The 14,272-nt window shown below is 36.4% G+C and overlaps 1 pseudogene; it reads left to right on the top strand.

Annotated features, from left to right (window-relative positions):
• The first annotated feature begins 1,604 nt into the window (after positions 1–1,604).
• On the top strand, positions 1,605–2,392 carry LOC109271001 (60S ribosomal protein L7a-like; annotated as a pseudogene).
• The last annotated feature ends 11,880 nt before the right edge of the window (positions 2,393–14,272 follow it).

The following is a 14,272-nucleotide window of genomic DNA, read 5'->3' as shown; positions in this document are numbered from 1 at the left end:
TTTCCCAAGGAAAAGTCAAGATTAATGAGACACTCAAGATTAAGAACAGTTTCTTTCCTTCTTCCCTCCTTGCTTTCTTTCTGAAGTAACTAATCATCTGTCAAATCAATGTAGGATTCCAAAGATACAAATTATTTTCCTACATATCTGTAAGTGTATATCTCTGTTGTGAGGGGCTGGTGGGGGGGGGGGGGGGTGCATGCACACGTGTGTGTGTGTGTGTGTGTGTGTGTGTGTGTGTGTGTGTGTGTGTTTTCCAAACAGGATTCTTGCCACTGAAGATATAAGGCAGATCCTCCAGGAATTCACTATTATTAGAGAAACAAAATTGTAAATAAATTACCACCAAAAAGCCGCAGTTATACATGTCATGATAGTGATATTTTCAAGATTGAATATCCCTCCTTTGAGCCAAATCAGCTTGTTGGAGCCTTCTGTTTCTTAGTCTACAGCTTGTTTCTTCCCTCCAGATTGATTCTTATTGCCCTGTCAATTGCAACCCTCATAGGAGATCAGAGTGGATGACATTATAACCCAGAACAGACCTCAGGGACCAGACCCTGTAGCCAAGACTATGACACTCTCCTTCCATTAACCCTGACTGAGTGCTAAAGATGGAACATTTTGGTTTACAATTCCCTAAACACCTCTTGAGTTCAGCTTGCCTCAAGTAGGACCATACATCAGAAATACATTTTCCCTAGCTTCAGTGCCTTATACTCTGGTTAGTTCTAGGGGATTCAGGTTTCAAGTACCAAACCCTGTCCTTAAAAGGCACTCTTTTAAATGTTCAAGATGTTCTATTTGTTTTTAAACTCTGTGGAAGAGATTAAACAAAAATGGTTTTCCTCTGAAGAAGCTAGTATACAAACTGGATTATAATTAGTACAATCGGTAAGTACAGAACTTCTGTTTGCAGGCGGCTAATAGCCTACATCATCCAATATTTATTGGATGTGTATATATTTATTGGTGTGTGTATATATATATATATATATATATCTCCTACCTGAGCCAATCTGAACATACTGTCTGCTTTGCACATTTGGACCCTTTATTTCCATGAAGAAATAACATTAATAAGAATAAGAAGATACTATCAGGTTTCCATTACTGACATCTGTAATCACATGCTAGCTCTAGCTTCCTAAATAGTCAACATACTAAAGGCTTATGCTACATCTAATAACAGTCACTTAGACCCAGGAATAGTCTTCTGGTTTAAATCACAAAAACTCTTCATGTTAAGAGAAAGAGAAACAAACAAAAAAGAGGTTGGTGGTATTTCTAATTCTAATCTGTCTTTGCTATGTATTAATCTTTCATCATACTCTGGAGCAAGAACAAATCATTATTGAAATGGGTGAAAACCTTGGAAGAGTTCTGTTAGATAATATAGTAAAAACACCCTCAATAAGTATTTCTTCTGAGTCATTTATACAATACATATTTTCTAACGACTGCCCTGTCCCATTCAAGATGCAGCTTCTGAGAATGCATTGGGGTATAAGACTTGTACTCTCTTTTGAATCCATGCAAACAAATAATTACATGTTACTGCCAGGAAAATTCTCTTTTCCTTCTCTCTTCTCCACCCATCTGAGATGCCGAAAGGAAAAATGGCTATGGGGAAAAAGGTGGCCCCAGCCCTTGCTGTTATGAAGAAGCAGGAAGCCAAGAAGGTGGCCAATCCCCTGTTTGAGAAAAGACCCAAGAATGCTGGCATCAGACAAGACATTCAGCCCAAAAGGGACTTCACCCATTTTATCACATCACCCACTACATCTGGCTGCAGTGGCAAAGGGCTATTCTCTATAAATGCCTAAACATGCCTCCTGCGATTAACCAGTTCACCCAGGCCATGGACCACCAAACAGATACTCAACTGCTTACTCTGGCCCACAAACACAGACCAGAGACAAAGCAAGAGAAGAAGCAGAGACTGTTGGCCTGGGCTGAGAAGAAAGCTGCCAGCAAAGAGGATGTCCCCGTTAAGAGGCCACCTGTCCTTTGAGCTGGGTTTATTATTGTCACCATCTTGGTAGAAAACAAGAAGGCTCAGCTGGTAGTGATTGCACATGATGTGGATCCCATTGAGGGGTTGTCTTGCTGCCTGCCCTGTGGGGTTCCCTACTGCATTACCAAGGGGAAGGCCAGGCTGGGGCATCTGGTTCACACGAAGACCTGCACCACTGTTGCCGTCACACAGATTAATCTGGAAGACAAAGGAGGTCTGGCTAAGCAGATGGAAGCCATCAGGACCAATTACAATGACAGATAAGGTGAGATCCACGGTCACTGGGGAGGCAACGTCCTGGGTCCGAAGGCAGTGTCTTGTATCACCAAGTGGGAAAAGACAAAGGCTAAAGAACTGGTCACGCGACTGGGCTAAGTGTACACCATCCAATTTTCTGTACATAAAAGTAATACAAAATTCTCTTTCAAAAAAAATTCCATTGCCAGAATAATAGTATGGATGCAAACAAACTAACATGACATTACAGAAGAAAAAATAAATGACTCTGCTCTGGGGAGAGTCAGGAAAGACTAATAGGAAGTTGACAATTGAGGATGAACAGGAGTATTTTAGGTTCATGTGTAGAGGAGAATAGGAAGGGATGAATGCAAAGTAGGGAGGCTGGAGAATCCTGGTGGGTTTAATTACAAGTTGTCCAACCATGAGGGAAAAGGAGAGCGGGAGTGGAGAGTAAGAGCTAATGCAATTTCTATTCCTACGTACCTACTGCATATATATAGTGCTTCAGACAAAAAAAAAATTCTTAAAAGTCAAACTGCTATTACTTTTGGTAAAGATGATTGGACTCTTCCAAGCTGGAAAAGATTCCCAGTTTTTCCTTTTCTTGCTGTCCATTATAGTTGATCTCCTCTCCCAACACAAGCCCCCACACTCCTTCTACAGTACTTGTTATGCAGAAGGCTGAATGATGAAAAGTTATTCAAACAGCACACTACGAGCTAACTATTCCAAGTGTATCTATTGACTGAAGAGATTTGCATTATGAACTAAGTCAGTGCAAAAAGACAATGGTAAATAGCAGCAAAAACAAAGAAAGAGATCATTGAAATAAAAGAAAAGGCGCTACCACCACCATGTATCCATTTCTCCTCGGTTGAAATTTACCCTGGAGGAACCAATATAAACTAATATGAAAATATTGCTTTCATTGTATAAAAGAAATCCATCGGAATGGAATACTAAGTCTGTATCTCCAATAGTCAAACAGGAAAACGAGAGATGTATTCAAGTGCAATACTTCCAGTTTTTGCTGTACACACACTAAAATTCTGGAGATATAAAGATAAACAAGATATAGTCATTGCTTCCAAGGATGTAACAATTCTTAAAGGACACAAATAAGTAATTGCAATGCAAATGGGTCAAGTGTACAAAGAATAATACACAAAATGTCATAGGAGGAATTATCCTACTGTACTTGGTTGATATGTGGGGGAGGGAAGATAATTAACCATGAAAATTTAAGGGGTTACATTTAAGCCAGAAGGTTAATAAATGGAAATGTTGATAGGGGTTGCAGAGAATGGGGGAGATGGAATGGCCTGTCAGGAAGAGGGAATAATGTACAAAGTCTCAAGAACATGAAATAATATAACCACAGCAACTATTTCTGTAATGATAAGGAAAAGGGATATCTATGAGACCGATGGAAAGAAGGTATGGGAGTAGGGATGGGAGGTTAGGCTGAAAATACTGCATGGAGCCAGTTTGTAAGGCCTGGTTGCTATATACCAAGAAAGTTGCACTGTATCAGATGCTTGAAATGATCAGATTTGCTTTTCAAGAAAACAAAAGTAGGGATAAGGTGAAGCAAAGAGATTTTACTTAGGAAGACCTAGGAAGAAGCTGTTTTAATAATTAGGAGTGGCAGATGCTGGAATCCAAATCAGGGTTTATATTGACTGGGATAATTTTTATAATTCAGTCAAAAAGCAACAATTAAAGAACATTTAATAATGATAAAAGTGCTAAGACTTTCTCCCAGCCTAAAGTACTTTTTTTTTAAGTAAAAGCAGTAAGGAGCTCCACAGATATCTTGCTTTCAGAAATCCCAAGAATTCCAATATATTCTTAAGACTTTGAACAGTGCCTAGCAAATATCAGGTGTTTGATACCATCTGGAGAATGAGCGAATGGATGAATGAATGAATGACTGAATGAACGAACAAACAATTTTATCTGGCATCTGACTCAGATCAGTTTCCCTAGGAACTAAACTTTGAGGTAGAGATAGGAGTACAGGAGGTGTTTGGGGAAGCACTCTCAGGAAAAACACTTGTAAGAGATCAAAGAAGCAAGGCTGGGCAGAAAAAGATAAGCCACAAAGAAGCTTCAGTTAAACCTGGGGCGGGGGGGGGGGGGGGGGGGGGGCGGTAGTTCTGCAGGGCTCCACAGTGTTATCCTGTTCTTGTACCCTAGGTCAACTAGTCATTGGATGAAGACCACCCACCTGGGTAAAGAAGTTCTCAGAGAGTGATTCAGCTCTACACTATTGTTAGCAGCCAACCAGCACTAGCCTTTGGAGAAATAAGTACCTCATACTTGATGGGGAGGTGGATGTGTGTTGTGCACTGGAGTTTCCATTACCTCCCAATTTATAAAGGAGAAAGCAAATGATTGGCTTAATCTAATAGCAGGCAGGGGGCCTCAGGAATCAAAATTGCAGTTCTTCCAGGTTAGGTCCTAGGGCAATATCAAGTGCTTGTAAAGTATGGGCTAAAACGTCATACTTCCCACACTCCATTTGCACATATCCCCAGTCTCCCTAGGCATTAGTTTTCTAACATAGAAATTGAACACAGCAGCAGTGCTTAGCTCACAACACCCCTGAGAAGTAAGATCACATATTTCATGGTGTAGGGCACATAGTGAGCATTCACTAAATGATTAAATAGTAGTAGTATTTAGGAAGCCCTGAGATTACAAGTGTGATTTTCCCCCATTTCTTTCCTGGTTAGCCTGCAGTGAATTATTTTGGGGAATGAAGTCTCAATTATCTGAAGTGCAAAGTTCCCTGGTGTTACGGCCCAGATTTTCTTCTATACAGTCAAACGTCTTCTATAGAATGAACATGAAATAAATATAAATTAATGGCTACAGAGAAAGGGCTAATTCCCCTAACAAGCATGGCTCTCCTGTTCAAGCATGTCACAGGAGCAGGAAGATGTGGGAGCACTTCCCAGACCAGTAAGTTTAAAGAAGTTGCTTAATCTCTCAGAACCTAAGTGTCTTCACTGATAGTAGGACCTTCTTCAAAAGATTGATTTGAAGAGTACATGAAAGAGTATCTACATGTAAAGGGCCAAGCAAACTGGCAGGGGGCACTGGCTATTTAAGGGCTTCAAATTCCAAATAATAAATTCCTTTTTGTTCTTGGTCTCTGTTAGTTTCCAAGAGACCTGGTCCCAGTTCGAGTACTTAATTATTCTCCCTGAGCTGTGTGGGCTTATATCCCCAGTGATTCAAAATCAAAAAAAGTACCATGAAACCTCTTTAATTTATTATAAAGAGGAGGTGGGGTTTTTAATTCAACAAAAAAGGACATAAAAGTTGAATACATTGTATGAAAACAGTTATAATGTGTTGTATTGCCAATAGTTGGAATAATGAACCAAATCATTGGTTTTGCCACGTAAACATCTTTGGACCCTAACCTTGCACATTGCTATGCAGTTGTACTAATTTTAGTACAGTGCTTGAGGCCAAGGGTTAGAACATTACACAACTTACATTCAAACCTAGCTCTGCCACTTTACTAGCTGTGTGATGAATTATTTAAGATCCCTAAGCCTCAGTTACCTTATTTGCAAAGTGAGCATGAATGGTAGCATCTAATGCATAAGATTTAGTGATGAATAAATAAGATAATTCATGTAAAGCTGCTTAGTGTCGGAGCTGGGATTTGATAACTCTTACCAATATAAGCAGCCACCATTTTTTGTAAATGCTGTATTAGCTTGTTAGGGCTGCTATAACAAAACACCCCAGACTGGGCGGCTTAAACAACAAAAATGTATTTTCTTACTGTTCTGGGGTTAGAAGTCCAATATCAAGGTATCAGCAGATTTGGTTTCTCCTGAAGATTCTCTCCTTGGCTTGTAAACAGCTGTCTTCTCTCTGTACCTTCTCGTGGTATTTTCTGTGTATGTGTGCATCCCTGGTGTCTCTTCTTATAAGGAGACCAGTCACATCGAATTGGGGGCCCATCAAAATGACCTCACTTTAACTTGATCATACCTTTAAGATCTTATCTTCAAATACAGGTACATTCTGAGGTACTAGAGGTTGGAACTTCAGTATATGAATTTGGGGGGGGGACAAACCCAGCCCTTAACAACCACTTACCATTTGTTATCTACTACATGTCAGACACAAAGCCAGAAGCCACTTTCTCCTGGACTAACCCCAAGTGTGTTCTTAGCTGTACTTCATAAATCCTTTTACTCTAAATCAGCTCCTTTCACAGCTTACTTACCCTTATGTTTTTATCAAAATAGAAAGGGTTTTTTTTTTCCCAATTATTTTAAATACATAATGTATGTTCATTATAAATATTCAGACATTATAAAATGCATAAAGATAAAGGGAAACCTACCAATAACCCTACCATAAAGAAATAACCACTATTTCCAATTTTGTATATGGCCAGAATTTTTTCTCTGTTCATACATACACATATTTGTTATTTTCCAGGACCAGGATTATACCTTACCTCTGTTCATATTTCTCTTAAAATACTTTAGGTGATTTTTTCATATCAAGAAATAAAAAATATGTGTCACAACTTTAATACTACGTAATATTTCATGGTAACTCTGTGAACATTAATTTGTTTGCATTTTTTTTTTTGCTATTACAAAAAAAAAAAGTTCATCCTTGTTAAAGTATCTTTGTCCTGATCACTTCTTTCATATACTTTCTTATATAAAAACGTAAAAGAAAAATTCTTAGATTTGTTTATACATATTTCCAGATTGCACTCCAGAAAGATGTTCCAATTATACTCCTAAGTGCTAACAGGTTAATATAATTGCCAGAAACGTGCTGATTTTGCATCAACCCTTTTCTACCCCCTGCTTCCCCCAACCATAACCATCCTTTTGAGAAGCCATATAATATTAATCGAACCAATATAATATGGCCCTTTCCACTCCAGTGAAAAGGCTTAAACAGATGATACAATTTGCAAGTAACACATGGAAACATATATCCAAGTGCTAAATTGCATGTAGTACAGATGCTAAGCACCCTGGGAGGCTCAACTTATTTCCTTCTGCTTTTAGTCCCCAGTCAGGGTTGAAATGAAACAGATCCATGAGCTGCAAAGTGTTTAATACATTGTACTAAAAGAACATTTAATCTTCTGGCTTAACTTTGGAGACATTGAAGTAAAAATAGCCCCTACCAACCACCTCTCTACTTTCACCTGGTTCCATGATTACCCTTACCCTCTAAACAGCAGCCACATTGGTTTTCTGTATGTTTCTCTAGTATCAAACTCATTGCTAAAGAAAAGGCTTTCCACTTGCTCTCTCTCACCCAAATGCTCTTCTGCCAAGTCACCTCCCAGTGGTTTTTTCTCATCATTCAGGTGTTGATGACATTCATCTCACCCATGACATCCTCAGACAGGCCTTTGCTGATGGCCCAATTAAAGGCACCTTCCATCTACTCCATTAACTTTCTTTACAGTACATACCATGGGTGAGAATTACCTGGCTTATTTTGTACTTGTTTCATTTTGGCCTCTATACATTAAAATGTAAGCTCAACAAGGACAGTAAACTTGGGTATTTTATCGAGCACTGTATAGAATCCTATATTCCTATCTAACATATATAGTATTTCTTAGACTTTAAGAGACGTTTTTCACATTTAAGTATCAAGATGTGTGTTATACTTAATGTCATTTAGACAGCAATTAAGATATAATAGACATTGCTTACACATGTTTAAACTTGGTCAGAGCTGCTCATATCGTCATCTCTTCACTGGAATTTGCATACTGTTGAAATTACATGTGTAGAGTTTAATTGCCATGTAAAATATCTTTGAAAATACCATGTTATGATTCAGCATTGAACTGAAAGAGTTAACACACAGAAAGTCATAGAAACAGAGTACCAGTAACAGAACCTATTAGTCATTAATTGACATTAGTTTGACATTAGTCAAAAAAACAAGTGTAGCAAGAGGAATGATCACATTTACATATTTTCCTTTAAAACAAAAAGAAGTACCTTACGGGGCTTATGAAGTTATCCACACAGATTAAGATGTACTCCATTTTTTTTTAACTAAAATACATGCAAAACCTGTGTCTATTACCTTCCAAGCAGATTTACAAATCACATTTATACATCCAAAGTGGAGCTTCACAGTACATGAAGCAGAGAGAGACAGAGAGCTTCAAGTAAAAGTAGACAAATCCCCAACTACAGTCAAATATAACTGATAGAAAAAGTAGACAGAATATCAGGAGAGACACAGAAGACTTGAAAACCACAAACAAACTTGATTTAATTGGCATTTATAGAACATGCCTCCCAACAAAAGCAGAGAATACAGTCTTTTCAGGTTCACATGGAGTATTTACCAGAGAGAGAGAGAGAGAGAGAGAGAGAGCGCATATTCCAAGCCATAAAAAAAATTCAGGTCATACAGGTGTACTGGCTTACACCACACCAAAGATAAATTCAAAATGGATTAAGGACCTATATTTAACACCTGACACTACAAAAATCCTAGAAGAGGGCACAGGAAGTAATTCTGCCAACATCAGAAGTGTCAACTTTTTTCTAGATATGTCTCCTGAGATGAGGGGAAAAATAAACAATTGGGACTATATCAAAATAAAAACCTTCTACACAGCAAAGAAAACAATCAATAAAACTAAAAGACAACCTAAAGAATGGGAGAAGAGATTTGCAAATAACATCTCCTATAAAGGATTAGTATCAAAAATACATAAAGAACTGATACAACACAAAACCCCAAAAACAAATAATCCAACTTAAAAATGGGCAGAAGACATGAACAGACATTCCTCCAAAAAGAAATATAGGTGGTCAACAAAAACATGAAAAGCTGCTCAACATCACTGATGACCAGGGAAATGCTAATCACAACCACCATGAGATATTACATCACACCTGTCAGAATGGCTAAAATCAAAAACACAAGAAACAAGAAATGTCATTAAAGAGGATGTGAAGAAATAGGAATCCCTGTTCACTGTTAGTGGGAATGCAAACTGGAGAAACCACTGTGTAAAACAGTATTCAGGCTCCTCAAAAAGTTGAAAATGGAACTACCCTACAATCCAGTAATCACATTACTGGGCACTTATCCCTGAAATATAAAAACACTAATTCAAAGAGATAAATGCATCCCTGTCTTTACACCAGCGTTATTTACAATAGCCAAACTATGAAATACAATAGCCAAACTATGTATGGTCATGCAGCTCAAGTGTCCACTGACAGATGAATAAATAAGGAAGATATATATAATGGATATTATTTAGCCATAGAAAAGAATGGACTCTTGCCATTTGCAACAACATGGATGGAGTTAGAGAGTATAATGCTAATTGAAATAAGCCTGTCAGAGAAAGACAAATACCATACAATTTCATTTATATGTGGATTTTAAGAAACAAAAGGGAAAAGGAAAAAAGAAAGAGAGAGACAAAACAAGACATAGACTCTTAATTATAGGGTAAAAACTGATGGTTACCAGATGGGAGGGATGGTAAAATGGGTGATGGAGATTAAAGAGTACACTTCTCACGATGAACACTAAGTACAATACATTAATATAACAATAATATAATACTGTATGTTACCTATACTGGAATTAAAATTTTAAACTTGTTTTATAAAATTTTTTTAAAAAGACAGAGGATATAAGAAAAAATTCAGGTCATAAAGTATATTCTCTGACTACAATGAAATTAAAATAGAAATCAATAACAGAAATATCTCCAGAAATCCAAAAATATTTGGAAATGAATTAAGAATCTTACAAATAATCCATAAATTAAAGAAGAAATTAACAGAAAAATTAGAAAGCTTTTCAACTGGATGAAAATTAAAACGCAAAGTATCAAACTTTGAGGAATGCTTCTAAAGTAGTAGTTGAGATAAAATGTATCATGAATACTTATATTTAAGAAGATGGAGGAGGATGAGGTGGAAGGCAAGGAGGAGAAAGAGGAAAAGAAAGGTCTCAAATCAACAATCTCAGCATTCACCTTAAGAAATGAAAAGAAGAGCAAATTAAACCCAAAGTTAACAAAGGAAAGAAAATTAAAAAATGAAAGCCAATAGAATAAAAAATAAAAACAAGAGAGAAAATCAACAAAATCAAAATCTGGTTGTTTGGGAAAGCCAGAAATATTGGTGAACCTCTACCACGATTTTTCAGAAAAAGAGAGAGAGGGAAAACAGATTACCAATATCAGAAATAAAAGAAGTGAAATCATTATAGATTCTAAAGATAAGCAAATATTAGTAATAATTTTATGTCAATAAATTAACAACTTAGATGAAATGGACAAATTCTTTGAAAGGCACAAAGTACCAAGGCTCACTCAAGAAGCAGCAATGTAAATAACTCATATCTATTACATTAACTGTAATTGGAGTTAAAAGCTTTCCCACAAACAAAAGTCCAGGCCCAAATAGCTTCACTGGTAAAAATCTGGCAAATATTTAACAAAGAAGTAATACCAATTCTATTTACACTGTTGTAGAAATTTAAAAATAACAGAGTATGTTTCAATCTATTTGTATGAGACTAGCATTATCCCAATACAAAAATCAGACAAAGATATTACAAGAAAACTATAGACCTAAAACCCTCATGACCATAAATACAAAAATTCTAAACAAAATTTTAGCAAAATAATTCCAACATTGTACAAAAAGGATAATACATCATGACCAAGTTGAGTTTAATCTTAAAAATGCACTATTGCTTCACTATTCAAAAATCAATGTAATTCACCATATTAATTTTTAAAAACTATATGATCATCAGGGTGCCTGTATGGCTCAGTCAGTTGAGCATCCGACCTCGGCTCAGGTCATGATCTCACGGTCTGTGAGTTCGAGCCCCGCATTGGGCTCTGTGCTGACAGCTCAGAGCCTGGAGCCTGCTTCAGATTCTGTGTCTCCCTCTCTCTGACCCTCCCCCGGTCATTCTCTGGCTCTCTCTGTCTCCAAAATAAATCAACATTAAAAAAAACCTTTTTTTAAAAAAACTATATGATCATCTCAGTAGACACAAAATACATTTCACAAAATTGAATTTTAATTCCTGATTAAAAAAAAAAAAACTCTCAACAAACTACAAAAAAAAGGGAACTTCCTCAGCCTAATAAAGTCATCCACATAAAACTTACAGCTACTATGAAACATAATGGTAAAAGACTACATATTTCCCTCCTAAGAACAAGAACAAAACAAGGATGTCTATTCTCACCAGTTCTGCTCAGCATTGTACTGGAGGCTCTGGCCAGGGCAATAAGGGAAGGAAACGGAATAAAGCGCATCCAGTTTGGAAAGGAAGAGGAAAAATTATCTGTGTTCACAGATGACATGATTGGCTATGTAAAAAAACATGATGGAATGTGCAATAAAGCAACTAGAACTAGTAAGTGAATTTAAAAGGTCGCAGGATACAAGATCAACATACAAAATCAATTATATTTCTATTTACTTGCAACAAACAGTTGGAAGTTGACGTTTTTCAATATATCATCTACAATAGCAACAAAAATGTGAAAATATTAGAGACAAATCTGATAAAATATATGCAAGACCTGAACACAGAAAATTACAAAACGTTGTTGAGACAAACTGAAGAAGACCTAAATAAATGAAGAGATAAACCTTGTTTATGAATCAGAAGACTGAAGTTCTCCCAAACTGATCTATAACTTCAATAAAACACAATCAAAATCCAAGTAGAATTTTTTTGTAGAAATTGGCAATTAGGTCTAACACTCAAAAGTAAATACAAAGGACCTGGAATATTCAAAATAACTTTGAAAGTTGAGGATTAACAATATAATTGTAAAGCTACAATAATCAAAGGAGTTACTGACATAAAGATTAGCAAATAGGTCCATATAACAGAATAAAGAGTCCAGGAATTAGACCCAGACATACATGAACAACTGATTTTCAACAAAGGTACAAAGCAATTCAGGAGGCAAAGAAAAATCGTTTAAAAACACGGTGATGGAACAATTGGCTACCCATATGCAAAAATAAATAATAATAATCTTGATGCACACCACACACAAAAATTAACCCCAAATTGACCTCAGACTTAATATAAACTGAAAATTACAAACTTCCAAAAGAAAACATAGCAGAAAACCTTTGTGACTTGAATTAGGGAAAATTCTCTTAGATGTGACACTAAAATAATAATCCATAAAAAAAAAAAAACAAATTGATAGATTAGACTTTGTATTAGCATTCTCCAGAGAAACAGAACCAACAGGATGTATATATAAAAAATGAAAGAGATTTATTATAAGGAAATGGCTCAGCAATTATGGAAGCCAAGAAGTCTCAAGATCTGTAGCCAGCAAACCTGGAAACCCAGTCGTTATGTGATTCTAGTCTGAGTTCAAAGGTCTAAGAACCAGGAGAGATGTTGGTATAATTACATCTGAAAGCCAACAAGCTGGAAACTATAGAAGATAGAAAAGCCAATACTTCCATTTGAGTTCAAAGCCAGGAAAGACCAATGTCCTAGGCTCAAAGCAGTCAGGTAGGAGGAGTTCTCTCTTACTCACAAGAGGTCAGTCTTTTTGTTCTATTCTGGCCTTCAACTGATTGAATGAGGGCTCCCACATTAGGGATTACAACACAGTGGGCTTTCCTCAGGGTACTGATTCAAATGTTAATCTCATCCAAAAACATCCTCACAAATACAGCCAGAATAATGTTAGTCCAAATATCCCATGGCCCATTCAAGATGACACATAAAATTAATCATCACAGACTTTATAAAATTTTAAAATTACTCCTCCTTCAAAGACACTTAAGACAATGAAAAGACAAGCAAAAGACTGGGAGGAAACATTTGCAATGCACATCCTGATAAAGGACTTGCATTTAGACTATATTAAGAACTCTCAAAGTTCACCAATAAGAAACCAAACAACCCAGTTTTTTAAAATGAACAAAAGATTTGAACATACTTTAACAAAGAACATACATGAATGGCAAAAAAGCATATGAAACAACGTTCAACAGGATTAGTCATTAGGAAAAAAACAAATTAAGGTCATAACTAAATACCACTATGCATCTAGTTAAATGGTTAAAAAGAATTTTAAATGACCATACTAAGTGTTGGCAAGAATGTGGAGAAACTTGAACATTCATATCATACCAATGGGAAAGTAACATAGTAGGATCATTTTGGAAACAATTGGGAATTTTCTTTAAAAGTTAAATATGCACCTACCATATGATCCAACCATTCCTCTTCTAGTTATTTACCTAAGAGTATGTCCATTCAGACTTGTGCACAAATGTTCATAAAAGATATAACTATAATAGCTAAAAACTGGAAACAATCCAGAAGTTCATAAATGGGTAATGGATGAATAAATCGGTATGTCATACAATGGAATACTACTCAACCACAGAAAGAAATGAATTATTGATATACACTACAAACACGGATGAATCTCAAAACAATTGAGCTGAATGAAAGAAGCCCGAGCACAAGGATAGGGAGAAAAAGGAACTGTTGTGCACTGTCAGTGGGAATGCAAACTGGTGCAGCTATTGTGGAAAACAGTATGGGGGTTCCTCAAAAAAATTAAATATAGGGGCACCAGGGTGGCTCAGTCAGTTAAGTTACTCTTAGTTTTGGCTCAGGTCATGATCTCACAGTCCATGAGTTTGAGCCCCACATCAGGCTCTGTGCTGACAGTTCAGAGCCTGGAGCCTGCTTCGGATTCTGTGTCTCCCTCTCTCTCTGCCCGTCCCCTGCTCATGCTCTGTCTCTCTCTGTCTAAAAATAAATAAAAACATTTTTTAAAAAATTTTTTAATAACAAAAAAAACTAGAAAGATATCAAAATGTATTTACACAGATAACTGAAGTCACTATACAATTTTGTATTATAATTTTTTATTAATAATGAATCAAAACATTTTCACAATCACAATAGAAACTGCAATAAATTTGCTATTTGTTTGAT

Source organism: Panthera pardus, unplaced genomic scaffold (assembly GCF_024362965.1).
Source record: "Panthera pardus isolate Hobbes unplaced genomic scaffold, ASM2436296v1 HiC_scaffold_19, whole genome shotgun sequence".
In the NCBI taxonomy this organism is placed as follows: domain Eukaryota; kingdom Metazoa; phylum Chordata; class Mammalia; order Carnivora; family Felidae; genus Panthera; species Panthera pardus.
Note: the sequence above shows the minus strand (reverse complement) of the source record. Positions and strands in the feature narration are given on the sequence as shown.